This window comes from Magallana gigas, chromosome 8 (genome assembly GCF_963853765.1).
Source record: "Magallana gigas chromosome 8, xbMagGiga1.1, whole genome shotgun sequence".
NCBI classification, from domain to species: Eukaryota; Metazoa; Mollusca; class Bivalvia; order Ostreida; family Ostreidae; genus Magallana; species Magallana gigas.
Genome location: NC_088860.1, coordinates 46,324,388 through 46,347,495, shown reverse-complemented (window position 1 = coordinate 46,347,495; position 23,108 = coordinate 46,324,388). Strand labels below are relative to the sequence as shown.

At 30.9% G+C, this 23,108-nt stretch overlaps 1 protein-coding gene and 1 long non-coding RNA gene across 2 annotated transcripts in view; one reads left to right on the top strand and one right to left on the bottom strand.

The window, feature by feature from the left end:
- The window catches only part of LOC105339282 (limbin), a 502,381-nt gene that overhangs the window by 332,993 nt on the left and 146,280 nt on the right, over nt 1-23,108 (bottom strand). The window lies entirely within an intron of this gene.
- On the top strand, nt 11,050-11,646 carry LOC136270545 (uncharacterized). Its single transcript, XR_010708306.1, has 3 exons — nt 11,050-11,066; nt 11,255-11,479; nt 11,568-11,646. It is a non-coding gene; the product is annotated as an uncharacterized lncRNA (long non-coding RNA).

Here is a 23,108-nt window from a genome sequence, read left to right as displayed (position 1 = left end):
CCTGTCGATAGTTCTCAGGGAATGTATCTTAACGTTAAAAGTGAATTATATCAAACCAGTATAATACCGCATGTTTCCTTTATATACATGCTGCAGTTAAATCTAGACGTACAGAATTCATTCATATTAAAAACCAGTATCAAATAATCGACAGTTTTAAAGCTTCGTTTTAAGTAAAATACTATTTATAAAGTAGAGGTTTGGAGACTCTCCCTGCTATATGTAAACAACTGAATGAAGAAATTTTAATGCATGTAAAACCAGCTTGGCGCAGGTGAAAGATCAACACAATTTAAGAATATTTTACGTAAAATTGGTAGAGAATATAAGTACCAATGTGAATCGTGCTGCGGAAACCTACGGATTTACCCAAATTTTTTTGATTAGTAAAAATGTGCATTATTTTGATGATTTTGTGGAATGTTTCAACAATATCTTCTATAAACGAAAAATATATTTCTTTCCCGAGCAAGAACTTCAAAGTTTATGACTTAACAAAGGATTTTTCTTAAAAATATGTATGATTTAATGTTATTAATCACATGCGCCGATGCGTTTTAACTAGACCATTTGCAATATTAAGATTCGCCTGTCACGTGATTACGAAGTACATATGACGTCACAAAAATGCATCAAATATAATGTTTAACATCGATGTCAATAAAAGTAACATAGATTTAAAGAAATACTCCCGGTAAAATTATTTTTGCCATGATTCAAATAATATCGTTTTCCAGCCGTATTTTAGCATCGGGACGCCTTAACAATGCTGCGTTTGCTTGTTCGTATATAAAATGATATTTTATTCAAAAGAATCATACCTTTTAATATATGTACAAGAAAAGCATCATAATAACCTTTTTTTATCTTTCAAATAGAGACGGAGAGCAAACGATTGAAAAAATTGTGAACGTTTGTCAAAATTATATATCTGCCATTTCATTTGTATACCTACCAAATAAAAATTAAAAAGAAAATAAAAATTAAAAAAAATCATCAAAATGTATAAAAAATGATAGTCTTGTTCGTGCTGCCCATACTGACGATATGTATATATCACCGTTAAGTCCCTTTTCCATGAAAAGATAAATCTTCACGAGATATTTAGGAATGTCCAAATCAACACTTTATAGTAATTGTTCCCTTAATACGATGCAAGTACATTTTAAATCAATAATTCCTATTTTATACATATCCTATTGTATGTTACTGACAACGCAAGATTGTGTATTTCTTTTTTTTTTCAAAGATGAACAAGAGCTATAACCAAGCCCGTCAAAATTAAAAAATCGTCACGTTGTCGTGTATATTGAAAAATCTATTAAAATCCAAATAATAAAAACATATTGAAAACACTCATTACAACCACAATGCATTTTGTTTGACCATCGTATACTTCCTACTTCAAAACCTTCTTTTACTACTTGTAAAGACATGTTACGCTGCTATCTGACAGGACAATTGTCGTCTGCTCTATTAGCATACCAAGTAAAAAGCGGGAATTTAAAAGTTTTTCTGAAGTCATCGAAACATCAATGAAGGAGTTTAGGAAGGCAGGAAGTCTAAAGTCAATACATGTAAGTAAAATTATACCTTTTTATCATAAAATTTTCCGAAGCCTGATTATAAATTATAACATATTTGAAAATCAATTGAAATCTTAACAGACATCGTTAACAGTAGTGTAGTGTACACAGAAGACATGTCCTTCCAATGCCGAGGTAGTCCATTCAGGTAAGGAAAACTATTTCTGCTTGTCGTATTAGTCTCGTAGACACATTTGTATACTTTTTTTTATACATTTTTAGCATTTACCCATCTCTAGTATTTATTATAACCCATTGAAAAAGAAATAGAAAGAGTACACAAAGGATGAGCTTGAAACAAGGGTTTACATTTTACTTATAACCTTGCAGAAGGTGTTGCTGTATAATGTTGTTGTAGATACTGAAGTTATTTTTGAAAGATTTGGAGGATTTTATGTTTTTCCAAACATTTTAAAATTTCCATAACCTTTTTTCACCGGGTTTAATGGATTTTTCCATATATTTTGCAAAAAACAAATGTAAGTCTATTCGTGATAATATAAAATTGATTGAAAGGAAAATTGACGCACTAGAAACGGGTCCAACTGAAAAATTTAACTACGCGGAACTGAAATCACTCGAAGCTAGATTAAATTTACTTTATGATGAAAAAAAAAGGAACAGATAAGATCAAAAGCGAGATGGATTGAAAATGGTGAACAAAAATTCCAAGTATTTTCTAAATTTAGAAAAACATAATCAAACTTTGAATGTTATTAGAGAACTAAAGTCACACACCGGTGAAACGGTAAACAAAACAAACTCTATAATAGGGGAAATGGTAAATTTCTATACAAGTCTATATTCTTCTAAAAACATTTCTAATAAAAATATTATTGAATATTTATCAAATATAGATGTTCTAGAAATAAATGCTGATGATAGAAAGATGTTAAATAAATTCCCTTCATACGAAGAATGTAAAGACGCAGTATTTCAGATGAAAAAAGATAAATCTCCTGGCTTTGATGGTATATCTAGCGAATTTTATCAAATGTTTTGGTCGGATATTGGGCCATTATTCTATGCAGCTTTACAGGAAATATATGATCAGGAGGAATTAACAAGTACCCAAAAATTATCCATAGTATCTCTTTTGTTTAAGAAGGGTGAAAGAAACCTATTAAAAATTACAGGCCGATTAGTCTCACCAACACTGACTATAAAATTATTGCATTTGTATGTGCCAAAAGATTGCAAAATGTTTTATCAAAAATAATTAATGAAAACCAAACGGCTTATGTGAAAGGGAGATATATTGGGGAAAACGCTAGGCTTATTCTAGATATTTTTGACTATTGTAATGCAGAAAATGAAGATGGTATACTAGTGTTCTTAGATTTTGAAAAAGCTTTTGATCCTGTCGAATGGAATTTTTTATTTAAAGTGTTAGAAAAATACAATGTTGGTAATAATTTTATGAAATGGGTGGAAATTTTATATAGGAATCCAACATTTAAAATGAAAAATAATGGTTGGCTATCTGAAACATGTAATATGTCACGTGGCATTAGACAGGGTTGTTCTATATCGGCACTCTTATATCTCTCTGTAGCTGAAATTTTAGCAATGAAAATTAAAATTGATCCAAACATAAAAGGTATTAACATAAACTCAAATGAAATTAAAAGTATTCAGCACGCAGACGATTTGACAATAACTGTAAGAGATGATATTTCTTTTATAACCACTATGAAAATAGTACACGAGTTCTGTGATCACGCAGGATCCAAAATAAATGGTAATAAAACGGAATTTTTATTGCTAGGTGGACTAAAAAACACAGTTAGAGAAATTAATGGAATAAAAGTAGCTGAAAATACTGTAAAGTGTCTTGGTATATATATAGGGCATGACAAAGAGGAATGTTACAACAAAAACTGGATGAAAATATATAATGGAAAAACTGTTTGAATCATGGAAACGCAGAAAATTAACATTGTTTGGAAAGTCTTGCATAATTAACACACTAGCTATATCAAAACTTATATACGTAGCGTCTATTTTATGCCTCCCAGGGAAGGAATTCTTAAAGAAAATTCAACGTCTCATATTTAATTTCGTATGGAATAAATCAGAAAGAATAAAACGCAATACTCTTATCGGCGATGTAAGAAATGGTGGTCTGGGTATCATTGATGTAGAAAGTAAACCCAAAGATTTAAAAGCGGCCTGGTTACCAAGAATATTGAAATCAAAAGGAGTTCTGTACAATAACTGAACGGTTTTTGTAACAAATATAATAATGATGTGTTGTATGTTTTGCAATTTTCGAGTAACGTAGACAATCTAAAATTTCCACTGTTTTATAAAGAAATACTTTGTTCTCTAAATGAATGTAAAATTTCCCGATTAGATGTAATGTCAAATGTCGATATAGTACGACAGCCGATATGGAACAATTGTAATATGCGATACAAAGGAAATGCATTATTTTTTGAAAATTGGGTTAAAAGTGGCATCCTATTTGTGAAAGATATACTGGATAATAATGGAAAAATTCGAACTCTAGAAAGTTTAACCAATGTTTTGAAAGATAAATCTAATTGGTTATGTGAATATAAGACTATTATTTCTGTGTTAAAATCAGTGGTGAGAAAATATGATTTTGCAAATACAAAATTTGTGGATAAGAAAATTGGTTTAGATTTTCATTTTCAAACTGGCTATTATAACTTGCATGAAAAAAATGTAATTTTTTTTACAAAAATTTTATAAAGAAATTTACAAAACCTTGCTACCAGACAAAACTATCGAAGGAGTTTGAAATTCACGATACTCAACAATGGGAAAAAATATATGTCTGTAAAATTTTAGAAGTTGAAGATAAACAATTATCTGACTTCAATTACCGACTGCTTAATAATATATTGTGTAATAATGCATATTTATGTAAATGGAAGGTAGATGTGAAACCAGAGTGCAGGATGTGTAACAAGATGGAAACAAGTTATCATTTGATTTATGAATGTAAAAATGTGCTATTGATATGGAGGTTATTAAGTGAATTTCTTTCTTTTGATGTTAAATGGAAACATATTATTATAGGTTTTTACTTAGAAAACAATAGAAAAACTGCAACATTAAATTTTTTAATATCCTTAATAGCATTGAGAATATATAAGTATAAAATGTATTGTAGATTAGAAAAAATAGATGAAAACGAAGAAGGTCTTAAGACGCATATTAAATCATCTCTGTTAAATTACGCATCTGTTTTAAGTTTGAAGTACAAATCTAGAGCAAGTTATATCACAGATTTTGCTCGTATGTTGTAAAATATAACTATATGTAAACTTATACTATATAAAATTATACATTTATAGATAAAATATCTACTGAGAGGAAACCAGTCCTCCAGTAGCGCTGTCTATAGGGTATGTGAATGAACTGTTACGAAGAAGTGGTGATCGCTATAGACAGCATATATCTACGTTTTCTGTTAGAATTCTTCAAATCTATTTAGTAGTACTCGGATTTACATATATGAGTTTTGTGATAAACCCTTTTATTAATATTATTATTATTATTATTACCACTATTTTCTTTTTTTAAAGCAATATACATGTACCGTAAAATGTATCTTAAAAAAGAATATGTCTATCATTTCATAAAGATGTATGCATACGACCTAATTTAAATATTTTATATTATTACCAGGACATGTTCTGTGGCTACTTTTGTCAATGCTAATATTATCATTATTATCGCATCTATTATATTTTGATTGATAAAATGTTGTTTATATGTTGTATTTAATGACAAGAAAAAATAAAATTTACAAAAAAAAAAAAAAAAAGGTTTAATGGAGGCTCATATTATTTTCATTAAGGAGCAACTGTAGAACCTTCTGTTTACCGAGGAATCCGGAGTGGGGGATGTGCACTGATGGGCACGATGGCGCCAAAGCTTATGTTTTTGGCGCAGAATATAAGAGACTTAAAGCTTTATAGGTTTCGATCAAACACTTTAGGAGCAAGATGTTCCGTGCGCTGTTTGTCTTGTTCGCCAAAGAACAGTTGTGAAAATGTTTCCAGGTGAGTATGGCAAATGAAGATAAAGATGTATGTAACACTTGTATGCTTATTCTATCTTTGTATATTGGCAATATTTTCGTTTGTCATAAAAATGAAAATATTATGTTTTGATGAAAAAAAGACAATAACAAACCTTGAACCATCTCAAATATCCCTTAAAACGAAATACAAATTCAAAGCAGAGCAACACTGACCTCCAAATAGATAGAGGTAGGATCAGGTGCCTAGGAGGATGATTAATTATCGTCTAAAAAAGGGTGTAAGATAGATAAATAGATAGAAAAAGATAGATAAATAAGAATATCTATGAGAAGAGAATATTATTTACGACACGCGAAAATATTTTTTCCTTACCTGAATAGACTAGCTGCTCATCAGAAGGGCACGTTTTCTTTCCCCACCTGGTGTAAACTACACTGTTGTTATCGGGGTCTGTAAAAATGCCAATAAATTAACATGTTTTCATAATTTATAATAAGGCTCCTGAAAATGATATGATATTTTACTTACATGTATTAAGGTAAACCAACAAAAAACCACCACGCCCACCTGACTTATTTTGATATGAATATTTTATTGCAAGTGTCAATTTTCATACAAAACCTTGCTTTCATATCTGTTAATAACCACTTTCTCATCTATTACATTTATAATGAGATATTATACATCAGGATTTTTTTTTGTACAAAATAAAAAAAAACAGCTGTCAAATCAAACCCAGAATAGTTAAAATAGTTAAAATGACACTAGTCTTAATAAAAACTTTAAACTTATAAAAAATATGATTTAAGGTATACGTTTACTCAGAATGAAAAAAAATTCCACTGATGATAATGAAAAACCATCTATTGTGCATTAAAGACCTATCATGGTAGTGCTATTTTTCACTTTCAAAAAAGTAGGTCAATGACCTACTTTTTGAGATAATGGCCATTGACTATTTCTTTAAATTTTAAGAAAAGTCCCCAAAACTTTTTGAGTATCATTGAATTTTTCTTAATTGTGAAAATAATACAAATTGCTAAACTCTTTTAAAAATTAAATACAGTTTATGAATATCAGTGACACTAAACAGACACAAAGCATTAAGTTTTCATTCACAATTTTTATGAATATTCCAGTCCGAATTTCCTCTATCAGTTTTCAAATTCCTTACCTTTTTTGATTCAATTTTACAAAAAACTGAATGATGATAATACTAAAACATTAATAGCATTAAACTAGGTATATTGACCTTACTCTGCAGGCATAAAAGTTATATGAGGTCAATGATCAAAATTTTGAGATATGGTGTATTTTATCGTTTTGAAGCAGTTTTCAATATTTTTGTAGTGTGTGCCATTCGACTATCTAAACTAAATAGTGAGATAAAACCAGCAGAAAATGTGCAAAATTATGTTGACTAAAAGATAAAATCTTCACTTTGAATATGACAGTACTACCAAAAATATTTCAGTGAAAAATAGAATCTGAAAATTTTAGTCCGAATTTCCTCTGTTTTGCTAAAAGTAAAACTTTGTTTGAGCCTAATTGCATAATATAGTAAAAATACTAAATGGTTTGTTAATAATAATTCATTTCATGAAAACTTTTAGTGTTTAGAACAAATTTTACTCATGACATTGAACTTTATAACAATCCGAATTTTAGAACTCAAACCTTGAGTAAACAACGTCCTTAATGTTTTTATGGACTTGTGAGAGTTGATATGTATTCCGAGTACAGTAATTGCATTTTCCTAATATTTTAAGTAAATTTTATATGTCCTAACCATAATTTTTCTTCAATGTCTTTGTAGCAAGAAAAACGTGTTACAAAGGATGGACACTAGAATACCATGGTTACCTTATGGCGGGGTGTAAAAATCATCTAGCCGGAACCAGACACCTTGCAGGGTGGTTCTACCTACAAGGGTGGTAAACTCTTCTATCCTGTTGAGGCTCATTGTGGTTCCTTGAAATGTCCTCCTTTTGTTGCAGGGGGAGAACTTGTGTGTGCCGTTTGTTCAAAAGAATAAAATGTTGAATTTTGAAAAAATCACACGAATGATTTCACGGATTTTTGTTTTGATATGTTTAAGGGATGTAATTTGTCATACATTGAAGAACTGACAGCTTAGTATTGTATATAGTTGTATAGGGAAATATTTGTCTGGTAAATGTTCCTTAAGTGTTAAAAATATAATTTTTCTTTAAACAGAACTTCTGTAAGGGCTTAACAACGCCACAAAATTACAAAACAGGTTGCAGACGATTTCATTTTATTCGTATACACACAGGTAAATTTTATTGAGCAATCAAAATAAAAAATAGCAATTATGATACCAAAAAGCAGAAAACACTCAAAACAATTTATTAATGATAATAAAAATATTGATACGATAATTAAACCAATTTCTGCCAACAGGAGAGTTTGTACTGAGCTGTATGTGATCCGTGTATTTTAATAATGGCTAGCTAACATTGGCACAATTATTTTGCTAATTTGTGTACGATTGAGTGGGTTTTTCTTTAATTAAGGACGAGTGTGAATGTCTTCTCTAATCATCTTTAGATTCTAGAGTGTACATATGTATGTCTTGCTTGGAAACCGTATCCTTAAGAGTAAAGTTTGAAGTAGGGATGTATATGTACACTAGGTCAGTCGTATATAGATATAGGTATATCACGTAAATGGTGAGTTTTAGCAAGTTTGGAGGTAAAGGAAATATCAGAAGCATGAATTTGGGTTCATTATTAATTTCCGAGATAAGAAAAAAAAAACAATTTAAAATACATAATAAACTAATGATCAAATTTTCATGGGGTTATAAATTGTTTTGATTTTTATTTAAACAAACTCAAGACGCAATACTTGTGAATAATAACTGTGTATTTTCCGTATGAATATTAGGCTGATGTTCAAGACAATTAGCGGTTGTATTTTTAGCCGGGCTCACTGCGTTAGCAATGAATAAGCTACAGTTACTGTGCAAGGTACCAGATGTTGACTGGACAACCGCACAAAAATGTACATGTAGTTCCAACTTAAAAGAGAACGAAGAATGTATAGCATGAATCTTGGTCATTTAAGTTTACAGCAGATAAATTTGAACATCACATGTTACTCAACTTTTCTGTAATTTTATAAATACTTTCTAATAAAATAAATTCAGTTAATTCATTAATGATGACTCAATGTGTCTATTTAGTCTATAATAATGCCATAGCATAAATTTTTTTTCAATACATACCAATTGAGCCTGTACTTTGATATCTGTACTTTGAGTACTTTAATTTTGTGAATTATTTTTAGAATAGGTACATGTTTGTTTGCAGAATTTAATGTCTGCGGTGTCTTTCTGATTTATTATTTTATCATGCAGTAAACTTCGCTTATTGTAATAGTTATTTTGTCAGGAAAATCAGATAATATTTACAGTCTTTATTACCAAACCTAGCTAAATTTATTTTGTTTATGTATAATATTTGATGTCCGCTCATTCACATTATGTGTCCTATCAATTCTTTTTCTATACATGCTGTTTTTTCCTACTAGAATTGATGATTTCTTCTTAAAACTTGTCTTTGAAAACGGTTATTTTTAAACATCTCAAAACAAGAAACGTTCAAGTTTAGGAATTTGATGCATTCAATTATTCAAACAGAAATAAACATGTATAAATGTATAAAGCAATGCCACCTGAGGATTGCATAGGTAAAATACCAAAAAATCACGTGCAGTAAGTGACGATTCCTGTTCAGCCAGCACTGCCATTAAATTAATAGTGATTTGTAATAAAATAGAGTGTTTATATAGAATATATATTCATGGGGGTCTAGAACATAAAAACGTGAAATTTAAAATGTTTCCATTATTTTAAGCGGGTTGCACGTTTTAAGTTATTATGTTGTAAGTTTGGAAAAAAAAACACAAAAAAACAACGTAAAAATGAGACCACAAATAGGGAACATTAATATTAAACAAGTGCATGTATTACACAATAAAGCATTGCATTTTATCTCTGCTATGTTACCTTACAGGGGTGTTATAATAAGCCATTTTAATGTATTTTTGAATTTCAAATTATAGCAATTGAGAGATAAACACGGCATTTTGCAAAAACTAGTCCTGCGCAGAAAAACATTTGGAAATATGTGGAAAGAATATTAATCTAATATGTTGTCACTTAAGTTTTCAAAAGTATTGTTCCTAAAAACAAATTTAGAATACGTTAAATGTTTCCGTATGTATGTATTGTTGTCACTTAAGTTTTCAAAAGTATTGTTCCTAAAAACAAATTTAGAATACGTTAAATGTTTCCATATGTATGTATAGCTTGCTTATTTGTTATAGAAATAATGACATTTCATCTAAATGAATCTGACTTTTAAAGATATGAACAAGAAAAGCATCATGATTACTTCTTGTTTTAAATTGATAGGGAGAGCAAATTACAGTTAGATTGGAAACAAAAATGTGAAACCATATTAACAATTATATATCAACAATCTCATAAGTTGAATGCATTTACAAAAAAAAAAACCCCAAAACATAATTATAAGAATGCATCTAAAATGATAACCAGGTTCATGTTGCTCATATTGATGATACAACATTTTTTGAATGTGAACCCCTATTTTAATTTTAGGAATGTCAAAATTAACCCTTTATAGCAATTGATTGTTTTACGATGCAAGTCTGACATTTTGTCGATAAATTCCATAAATTAATGTTATATACATACCCTATTGTATGTCATTAACAACGCAATATTGTATATGACTTTTTTTGAAAAGATAACTAAGAACGATAACCAAGCCTGTCAAAATTTAAAAATCGATATGTTGTTTTATACATTAAAAAATCAAATCCAAATGATTAAAACATACTGCAAAACACTCATTACAATTTTAATGGTTTTTTTTAAGATCGTATACTACCTACTACAAATTCATTAAGTATGTGGCAAATTAATTTCTTTAAAATGTTTTACATTCCTTGTAAATTTCACCTTCCAAATTACTGCTTACTGCTTGACTCATTATTTATCTGTCATACTAACTTACTTTGCCCGACACGTTTAAATTATCTATTATTTGAATAAAAACAAGTCTGAAAACGATTGTGATTTAAGAAAAATTCATTGAAAACAAATGTGATTTTAAGTAAACCGCAACGTGAAGTGTTCTGTGACCTACATAAAAACATAACAATTTTTGTCGTTTTTATACCAGTTGTGTCGTAGAAAGGAAGACTATTGGACAGCGTGCATTCTAGAATTCCTTTCATGATAAATAATCATTTGGGTTAATTCACACGTTTTTACAATTAGGGAACCGCGATATTACTATCAGCATGGGAGTATTTAGTTTCAGATTTCAATTTAATCATGATAATGTTTAACTTTTCAAATCATATTTATAGGAAGTAAGGTAATTTATTTTTTTCCTGTTACAACGTTGTATGTATTGTATGATTTTTGCTGATAAAATACAACACAAGATAATTTATGTAAACAGACTAATTTGCATTACCAAACAAATAATATTTTGTCTTGTTGCAATACAAGTACAGTACTGTTGGTCGATCTTTAATATGTTCATAAAATGTCTCTTTTATAATTGTTACTTGTTTACAATTCGACTCAAGACAATGGAAGTCCTAATGCTGTTGTTCCTTGTGTCTGCTACACAAGCTGAGACGAACACCGGAATTGTAAAGACATGTAACAGGGTTATCTGACAGGACAATTGTAGTCTGCTCTAGGGGCATACCAAGTAGAAGCTTTGAGACGAGAATTCAAAAGGTATACTGAAGTCATCGAAACATCAATGAAGGAGTTTAAGGAAAGCATGCAGTCTAAAGTAAATACATGTTAAAAAGATTGTACTTTGTATCCTAACATTTTCAGAACCTGTTTATGATTATAAAATATTTTAAAATGAAATTGTCATTTTTACAGACACCGGTAACAGTAGTGTTGTTTACACCAGATGGGGAAAGAAAACGTGCCCCTCAAATGCCGAGCTAGTCTATTCGGGCACCTGTAAAGTGAGAAACGAAATCGAAACGAAACGAAACGAAACGAAATCAAACGAAACGAAACGAAACCAATCGAAACGAAACGAAATCAAATTATTATATAATTATATAATTTTTGCAAATTTCGGATAATCGGCTTAAAAATTTACATTGCCAATCTGAAACATACAGGTAGTTATATTTAATGGTTCAAAAAATTATTTCAATGAATTTATTTTCACTTTTATGTAGTCAAAATTGATATTAGTTTTCTTTAAATTCCGTTTCCTTTCGTTTCGATTTTTGGTTTCGTTTCGTTTGATTTCGTTTCGTTTCGATTGATTTCGTTTCGTTTCGTTTGGTTTCGTTTCGTTTCGTTTGATTTCGTTTCGTTTCGTTTCGTTTCGATTTCGTTTCGCACTTTACAGGCGCCCAGTCTATTCAGGTAAGGAAAAATATTTCTGTTTTTCGTAAATCATTATTAGTCTCGTAGATACTTTTAGATACCTTATCTTGTACATTTTTATCATATACCTGAAACCGAGTGGATTAAAGACAGGAAATTCCATTCATTGGGATATTGTAGGTTTATTTGTGTATGGCAAATTACAGAATAAAACTTCCCGACCCTAGAATATAATAAAATACAGTAAATACAAGAACGATAACTCTTGATGCAAATTCTGCATGCATGACCTTGTATTGAAGTTAAAGATAAAATTCAACGAAACAATTTTCCAAAGTTTAAACGCAAATTCAAATTAACAATAAACTTTCTAATTAGCTTATTATAAATATGCTCAACTCAAAGTTTCTGTTTAACACAAATTAAATAAATTTCAAATAACAAATAACTCATGCAAAACTACATGAACAAATCATATAACCAAGTTATGCATATAAACTATAATGCATTTGCAACCATTATTTCAAATGTAGCAAAAGTTCTGTCCATATTATATATTTTTTAACATTGAGATGAAAATATATTCATATAAACAAACATATCATATATACATATAATATCATACTTCCCATGAGATGCGAAGGTCATGGAAACTTCTACCAGTTACATGTAGGTCATGTGTAAGTGTGTGTCAACACTAAATGTGAAAGAAATATGATTTTGAAATGTATGGATATTTATATTCAAGCATTATCAAACTGTTAAATTTATAATTACAGTACCGATCAGACCCAACCTAACACCAGAGTAAACCCTAACTAAACCCCGGGTTTACTTTCTGGGTTTACTTTGGGTTTCCTTTTTGAAAATTTGGGTCCACTCGGGGTTTACTTTGGGTTTACTCGGGGTTTACTTTGGGTCTACTCGAGAATTGCATTTGGAGTCAACTATACGCACTGAAGTTTGAATCAGACCTGTATTTTATCTTATCATCCTACTGCCTGTAATTCCTGCCCCTTGTATATTCCGAATACACATGTAGCGTCTGCTTCTGATCGGGGTTTACTCTCTGTGTCCACTCTGGGTTTACTTGGGGTTTACTCTGGGTTTACTCTGGGCCCACTGTAGTACACCCAGAGTAAACCCTGGGTTTAGTTGAGGTTTACTTTCTGTTAGGTTGGGTCTGATCGGTACTGTATAATGCACTCACACTCTTTCTCCTAGCTTTTAAATTTGTTAAGAAAAACACAATTATTTACACCTGATAAACTTAATTTGAAGATTATTACTTTATATAATTATTGACTGCATTCATACAAATACCAACTCACATAAGCCATTCACTCTCCTCTCATTCTATCTCAAACATTCCAACATTCATTCAAAGCGGGAAAAGAAGTGGAAATAGATAAATAAATAATTACACAAATTGTAAACCTAATTACACTGTAATACAGTACTAAAAGAACTAACCTTCTAAGTGCAGGAAAATACTTCAAAGATGAATAAAATAAAGAACAACTTTAAAATTCTAATATGGCAGTTAAAACCGCATGGCTAGCCTCTTAACATGAAATTCAGGAGTCAGAATGAAGAAATACAAGTACCCCTATAAACCAATCACATGACCAGATCTAAGTGACCACTCAAATAAATGCTATAAATAGAGTCTACAGGTATACTCCAAAGAGGAGTAACCAATGTAAATAAAAACAAACACAAAATATCACTTTAAATAAATTCAACTAAATAATTTATTTATTCACCACTGATAAATCATTTTCTGTTATGTAATTAAATAAATCAAAGTCTGCAATAGTAAAATTCCTGAAAAGAAACAAATTGATTACAACATGTCAATAATAATGAAGAAATCAATCTTCTGGAATTAAAATATTAAAAACCTATAAAATTTTACTGTACTACATACCCATCTCAAGTATTTATTATAATTTATTGAAAAAGCAATAGCAAGAATCCACAAAGGGTGAGTTTGAAACAAGAGTTCACATTTTAATTATTATCTAGCAGAATATTTTGCCGTATTATGTTATTGTTGATATAGGAGTTATTTTTGAAAGCAACATTTCGTTCGGAGGATTCATTAATTTTCCAAACTGCTATTTTTAAATTTTTCTTAACTGTTTGCGCAGAGTTTACAGGAGGCTCTCATTATACACACAAAGGAGCAGCGGTTGAACCTCTTTGTTTACAGAGGAATCCGGAGTGGGGGAGGTACACTGATGGGAACGATGGAGCCAAGGCTTATGTTTTTGGCGCAGAATATGAGACTTATAGCTTTATAGGTTTCGATCAAACACTTCAAGAGCACGATGTTCCGTGCGCTGTTTGTCTTGTTCGCCAAAAAACAGTTGTTAAGATGTTGCCAGGTAAGTATGGCAAATTTAAAGAAAGATGTATATTACACGTGTATGCTTATTCTATATATGCATATTGGCAATGTTTTTGTTTTATGTCATAAAAATCAAAATAATATGTTTTGATATCATACATATTTAGATAAAAATAAAAAAGAAAAAAAAAGGAATTCAAGTTTTTTTATTTGTTTATTTGAAACAATAAAATAATTTTCTAAATTTAATTTCACAATGTAATGCATATATCTGGACAATAACATTCTTTGCTTGCATTTAGATAGTTTGATTAAGGAAACATATTGTATGAGGATTCATTGCCATTGTAGCAAGAAAAACGTGTTACAAAGGATGGACGCTGGAATATCACGGCTACCTTATGGCGGGGCACCATGACGAGGCAGCTGGAACATCATACACGTGCATTGACAGTCATCCAGATACCTTACAAGGCGGCGCTACAAATAAAAATGGTAAACTGTTTTCCCTTGTAGAGGCTTATTGTGGTTCCTTGAAGTGTCCACCTTATGTTGCAGGTAGAGAACTTGTGTGTGCTGTTTGTTCAAAAAATTAAAACATAATAAATATTTATGAAAAACTAATGTTTTCAATCTTTTATATTATAGTTTTCATTGTCTGGGATATTTAGTTTTTGCTTTGTTTTGAAAAATACGGCCATGTTTTTTTGTTGTTGATACGTGTGATACGTTTCCATAAAATCTTTACAACGTTAAAATCTGCTTTTCTTTGCTTCAAAATTTTTCAAGAATATTGCAAATACTGAATCTTTGGACCTATACTCTCGATAGTTCGAAAACTTGTTTAACAATTTTGAAACATGCAAATAGATGTAAAACAAAATTGTCATCAGTATAAGTTTCTATATGTCAATTCGGTTTCAAAGCAGAATATTCTAGAAAACCGTCTAGAAATATTATAATAACATACTGACGTGTAAAAACACCATCCTCGTAACCGTCGATTGAGAAATGAGTTAGTGATCGCCAACATTAATAACAAGCAGCACTAATTGACACAAACTATTTTTTGGCGTTATAGCAGGATTTAGGACGAGTTTAGAATTCTAACATTTTTAGATAGTGTCGTGTTTTGAACTTTATTTTGAGAGTAAAAATACTTAAAAGAAAGAAAGACAATCTTTATTCTTAGAAAAAGTTTATTTTAAAAAACTAAACTAATTAAAGTGAAAAAAAAATGAAGATCGGAAAAAAGAGGAAAAAGGAAGAAAAGGAAAAAAGAAATCAAAATCCTGAAAATAGTAGAAATATATCTTAACACGATTAATATTATTGAAATAATCTATGAATACTGCACTGATAACGATCAATGAAGAGGCAACTTGTTGTTAATGCACATCTTTATTCAATCATTGAAAACAGCTAGTATGCTTATATAATCTGATGAAACAACATGTGAAGTGACGATGTGATTAACAACTTAGAAGTTTTCTCTCGTGGAAACAAACATAGTAAACATGGTAAATGGTATTCAGCACAGGGATTAGGAAAAAAATAAACAGCTCGTGCACCCACGAAAATTCTGAAAACAAAACCAAATTCGGAAATCCGTAATATTCTAAAATTCAAACTCAATATGGTAACATTTTGCATTATGTTAATTTGGCTATAACATATAATTAAAAAAAAATAAACAGTCTTATTTTTAGATGAGGTTTGCAGCTACAGGTTTCAATAATGATATTAAGATTTATTTGACGTAATCATTGATTTAAGTTGTTAATTTCGCTGGGTTTTGCTGTTTATCGTAAAAAGTAAACGGCCACAAGTATTTTATCAGTTTTTCTAGTAACTTAAATGCGTCTAATATATTGTTATTAAAAAGTAAAATGTCTCGTTTGTTATGTAATACTCATAACATAAGTAGAAATTAAATGTATTCCTTATAATTCAATTTTCTACAACTTAATTCAGAATTAAGTTCATTATTCAATAAACGTTATGTTGTACAAAATTTAAATGAAACGTCGAGCGGATTAATTTGATTTAAACGCACATCATACTATGACGTAGAGAAATTATAGAATAGTATAAAGATGAATTTGTTTAGCCAGTTATGTAAGTCGTTATAACAAGAATTAAATTATTTGCAAGAGCAATCTATGCTTGTTACCTTGTAATCTTGTGGATTTAAAGACAAGTTCAAAAGTCTAATAAAGGTGTATTTAAATTATAGAAAAATCTGAAGTCAATGGAAGTATCTTTTCTTTGCGCAAAATTTGCTACCAAATTAAAAGTTTAAATTTTATATCAATACAATCAATTAAAATAGCGGACTCATAGTGTGACGTATAAATTGTCTTTTATTTGAATAAAAATTATCTTTTATTATTTCGTTAAAATGTTGATTAAAAAAATCAACCCCACGTGTGATGAAAATCATCGTAGAAAGCTTCAATTGAACGTTACGTGTTGTGTAATCTACATAAGTAAATTGGTCCACATGTGTTGTCATTCAGTACTAGCTTTGTCGTAAAAAAGTAAACTCTATAAATAAGAATTGTTTTTATTAAAACAAAAGCAACGTTTAAAGTTGCACATTAAATTGAAATAACGAAAAAGATCTGTAAAATATGCTAAGGATGTAGCCGTGATACTTAGGCAAATTTGCTTTAATAGGACTAGCAGTTCGTCTCAAAATGTCTAAAATCACTTAATTTTTCTTTGGCTCTATCGATGCAGGGTTATGGGTATTGTATATGGAGAGTCACGTCCAACAAGCTCCACAACTTCAAACATCTGTACTAAAATTGTTTTGATTTATAATTTCAAAGGTTCCTGACCCAAACCCCTGTGTTCATTCCAGCATGTATGAATGCACTTCAACAAGTCATTTCCATGCATTCATTGTATTCATTGTAGAATGAAATCAGTAGACCCAAACACATATCGTCAAAGCCCCATCCCCATTTAAAAAGCACAGCAGAATTATTCCCGTCCAACGTCCAGGGCAATTTCAGTCACTAAGATCAAGATTTTAAACACCTTGGTCCAACTCCATTGATGTTTCTGGTCTACAACAATATCTTGCTAATCCCACGGATATATTACAATCCAAAAGTATGAAGTTTACGAGTTAACATGTGGATATACATCTAGCTGTAATTGAAAAAGAAATTACTTTAGGCAGGATATCAGGTCCCTTTCCCAATATAGGTGTCACCCTGTTGAAGTTATTTTCAAATACGCCAGTGCCCTTAGACAATACGTCAAAGAGCATATTGAAAAAAAATATTGTGCTCAGTGTCTTACGCCTCTGTTGATCAGACCATTTCACGGATTCAAGAGAATGATTACGAGGCACTGATTAGCAAAATTGATTTGTGTAGCGCATTCAGACTTTTACCTATTTACCTTTTAGACTTTCCACTTTTTGGAATGTGTATTTCAGAAATTACTATTTTGATAAATGCATGTCATTTGGATTCTTTAATAGCTTGTTTATGTTTTAAAAATTCTCGAAAAGAGGATGATCGAATCTGGTTTACAATTCTCGACGAATACAATGGGCCCTCACCATTCCCAGAATGATCTTGGTCTGATAATGATACCTTACATCCCTTTATCGCTAGTTGTGGTTCCTGCGGTGAAAGTGCAATTTTCAAGAATCATTTTGATTCATGGGATCCAGATATACAAAAAGATATTACAATTTTTGAATAAGTGCCAATTCTTTTAGGCATCTGTTTTGGCAGATCAATTTATTGCTAATAAATAACTCATAAACACTGACAACTTTTTTTTCTTCAAAAAATTGAATGCCAAGTTTCCTAATCATAGCGTGACACGTCTCTTTTACGACCAATGGTTTTAGTATGCGAGCAGACAAGACTTCAGCACGCTTACCTCCGGAATTATTGTCTTTTTAGATCACGTGTAGAATGTTTTCTGTAAACAGAAATATTAAAAATATAGCTTAAACTTATCTCAGGTAAAAACCCCATCTGAGTGCTAATACCTTACTACGTATCAGTTAACATCCTTACTACATAAATCTGTCAAATTCCATTCCTTCAGAATAGGTGTAGCTACACATCTGTACTTACAACAGAAATCAGAGGAGGACATTAAGTCAAAAAAGTAGATGGAAATTCTAACGCATTCAAATAATATATTAAATTGTGATGCATGCATGTGTTAACAACAATAATAGTCTCGCATTCTAACCCCACTCTAATAAATTATAAGGTTCCCACACCACGGTTTGGTTCATTGGTTGTTCCTTAATCACATTAGTGACACTGTCTGGAATGGCGTAAAACCCACATTTAGAAATACCATTTAACAAAGAGGGCATCCAGATTGGACAATGTTGTATTGTAGGGGCAATAGAATTGGAATTATGGCGTTGCTTAGGCTGCACAAATTTATAAAATCAACTTTTGCTAATCTACAGTTTTGCCAAATAGTCAATTCATATGGCCCTTGATACTCACACGAGATTACTACAGACATATGTTATCATATATTGCCGGCGAGACCGCTCGAAATAAATTACCAAATCCTTAGCACCATTTATAGTAAAGCGTAAGGAACAGTGCTTATAGAACCTTGATTTCCAACAATGTTCACAAAAATTTTACCATGAGGGCGTACATTTGTCTGATACTGTCAGATTACATTTTTGAAAACCATACGTGCTGACAGTCTGAACATATTACATAATAAAGTTAAGTTAAAGTGTATGATAAATCATACGCTTCTTATTCATGTACGGTGTTGTTTTAAAATCCGTTTTATGGAAATAACCCAAAGTTCAACTGCTATGAAGCAGAGCAAATGAAAATAAAAGAAATTTTTCAAAAATACTAGTATTTGCTATTAAAGATTTGTATATCTTGAATTTTAAAAGTCAATAGCAGAAATATATGGAAATTGTAACAGAGATATCCTAGATATATAGGTAATAAATAGCATTGTTATTTAGTTCACCGGGATAAGAAATTGGTTGGTACTTGATCAAATCCTCTGAGAAGCCCTTAGTCTTCTGATGAAGTTTTAAACTTATTTATTTCTGAATTGACCAGCAAGCAGTTTTAGATTTGTATGTAAGTTTAAAATCCATTTATTGGGAATTTAGCATTATGACAACAGCAATAAGAGTTCTGTTATAAGTGCACATGAAATGAAAAAAAAACCCGACAAGCCAAAGCCTTAGCTTTTCAAGATCTCAGCGTTGACTTTAAATTCATATCTTTATTTGAACTTTTCTTCACATTCCATTGTTACCAGTAGAACTTGGATAAATAGCAACAAGTTATGGGGAATCGACAATAACCATCTGAAACATAATAATCTGACAAGCGAAATTCTTAACTTTTTAAGATTATAGCGTTGATTTTATATGTTTTTTTTCATTTGAATTTTTTCTTCACATTCAATTGATTTCCAATAAAACTTAGATGAATAACCACACACAATGTGGAATCGACAACAAAAATCTGAAACTTTAATATCTAGACATATATACATTTAAGTTTGAATAAATTAAAGTTTAACACCTCATTGAATAATTTTACTTAATCCATATGCACGTGTCGTCGTAAACTGTTTTGGAAGACTAATCAACATTTGGTTTTTTAAATTTTTGTTCTTTTAAACAGTATTAAAACGTATTAAAATTCTTTTTCAGGTTTTAAAAGTGAAATAAAGCGCAAATATTTAAAAACTTGAAAAAAATGATAAAATTTCTGAAAACGTTTTTGTTATATTTGTCAAAACTTATCTATCAGCTTAAATAACCGCGTGCTTACATAGAAACATATATCAATTAATAACTGGTATTGTTATTTTTTGTTTTTGATTTTGAGCTAACGAAGAAATGAAATGATTTACTTTTTACAATGATTTTGATCACGAGATCTGCAGCAACATAATAACCTACATTTCGATTTTTAGTGTCTTATTTCAATTTAATTACGATATTTCGTGAAAAGTGAATGAAATGTTAACAACTTTATCTTTATTCATATAAATATGAGTTTCCGAACAAACGATAGACAGAACATCTGCCAATACGTTTTAAAGGTAACCCTTGCATGTATTATATTCATTATGTTCATGAAACGCAAGAAAACATAGATTTCACAGTTCCATGAAGTAGAAAAACCATTGTATTTTTTAAACATTTTTTTTCGCATTAGAAGTAGAGGTAGCCCAATTAAATAATTAATATGTATGATAAAAAACATTTTCTTTCATTGTACCTGGTTTTAAATTTTACCAAGGACGATGGACATCCTTATGCTGATATTGCTCGTTGCTGTAACAAAAGCTGAGACAAACACCGGAAGTTGTAAAGACATGTTACAGGGTTATCTGACAGGACAACTGTCGTCTGCTCTAGGAGCATACCAATAGAGGCTCTAAAGCGGGAATTCAAAAGTTTTACTGACGTCATCGAAAAATCCATGAAGGAGTTTAAAGAAAACATGAAGTCTAAATTAAATACACGTAAGTAAAATATTAATCTTTATTATATAATTTTTAGGAGCGTTAATATAAATCATAAAAAATCTTAATTCATTTGGCATTTAACAGACCCCGGTAACAGTAGTGTAGTTTACACTAGATGGGGAAAGAAAGCATGTCCTTCCAATGCCGAGTAAGTCTATTCAGGTAATAAAAACTATTATTGTGTATCTTAAATAATTCTCTTCTCGAAGATATTATCATTCATCCATCTCCAGCATTGACTTATCTCTAAGTTTCATAATGATCAATTGAAAAGGTCATAGAAGGAGTACACGAAAGGTTAGTGGAAAGCAATAATTCATTTCTAAATACATGGATTCATTAGAATTCGTGGTCGCTCAATTTTCGTTGTATTCGTGGGTAGCCCTCGCCCACGAATTTAAATCCTCAACGAAAGTACTTATGAAAGGTTTAGTTTACCTACTGAAACTGAAAACTGACTCATCCACAAAATTAGATCCCCACGAACAAGCAAAAATTTCATAATCAACGAAAATTGGCCCCCACGAAATTAACTGATTCCACAACATTAAGTTGAATTTCATGCCGTGCAATTTGGAATTTTGTTGGAGATATAGGAAGGTTTTTTAAAAACAACAATTTCATTTATAAGGTTTATTGATTTTCCAAACTGCTATTTTTAATTTTCCATAATTTCTTGTGCAGGGTTTACTGGAGGCTCTCATTATACGCACAAGGGAGCCGCTGTTGAACCTCTTTGCTTACCGCGGGACCCAGAATGGGGGCTGTATAGTGATGGACACAATGGGGCCAAAGCTAACGTTTATGGCGCAGAGTATGAGACTTATACTTTTACAGGTTATATTAAAACAGTTAATGAGCACGATGTTCCGTGCGCTGTTTGTCTTGTTCGCCAAAGAAGAGTTGTTAGATGTTTCCAGGTGAGTATGACAAATAAAGATAAAGATGTATGTGTTACGTGTATACTTATTCTTTATTTGAAATATATTCTTTTTTGCAATATTTTTTTCAGTCATAAAAAAATGTGTTTTGGTAGCATGTATTTTAAATAAAAGGAATAAAAGTAGAAAAGAAGTTAATAATAGTTGAACGAGCGAAGTTTTATTTATAAAGACAACAAAATCAAATAATGCACTTTATAAATATTGAGATTTTTTAAAAATCTAATTTCAAGATGAAATTGCAAATGTTTAGATTATAACATTCTTTGCTTTTATTCTTTAATGAGTATTCATTTTCATTGAAGCAAGAATAACGTGTTACAAAGGATGGACGCTGGAATATTAGGGCTACCTTATGGCGGGGCACCCAACCCAGGCAGCTGGAACATCGTACACCTGTATTGACAGTCATCCAGACACCCTACAAGGCGGCGCTAGCAATAAAGATGGAAAACTGTTTTACCTGGTAGAGGCCCGTTGTGGTTCCTTGAAATGTCCACCTTATGTTGCAGGAAGAGAACTTGTGTGTGCTGTTTGTTCCAAAGATTAAAACAAATTAAAAAGTGTTCAATCATTCATATTAGTTTTGGATGTGTAGGGAATTTTGGTTTTTCTTTGTATTGAAAAATACTGCAACATTTATCAATTGTATTTGAAAACTTTTCCGTAAATTTTTTCACAACGTTAAAAAAATATTTTCTTTGTCAAGAAGATCGTTAATATGTTTTACGGTGCTACCGTTCTGGTGAGCGCAGCAAGAATTACACAAACATTGCAACATTGTCAACCTAGTGTTATTCAGGTATCAACGAATGTCAAAGAATGTTTGAGAGAGTATTGCTGTACAAAAAGTATGCCAAAGGTACTAATTTTAATGGTCATGATACATACAGCGCAACCCCCTACCCCGAGAGGATAGAGAGAGAGAGAGAGAGAGAGAGAGAGAGAGAGGGAGAGAGAGAGAGAGAGAGAGAGAGAGAGAGAGAGAGAGAGAGAGAGAGCCAGAGAGACAGAGAGCCAGAGAGCGAGAGAGAGCCCGGTCCCTGTTTGTAGGTTGTGTAATTTGTGTAATTAATGTCCAGATTATCTGTTTTGAAACACCCCCTCTACCGCTTTAGGCAAAAATTGAAAGTTAACGGAGATTTTGCATTGCATCAGCCATAAATAAGCCCGAGTGATAATGTTTAAAAATTGCGCGAAGTATTCCGAATATGTTCCAAATGGAGAAAAGATGTAAACATTTCCCATTACAAATCTCCGTAAGAA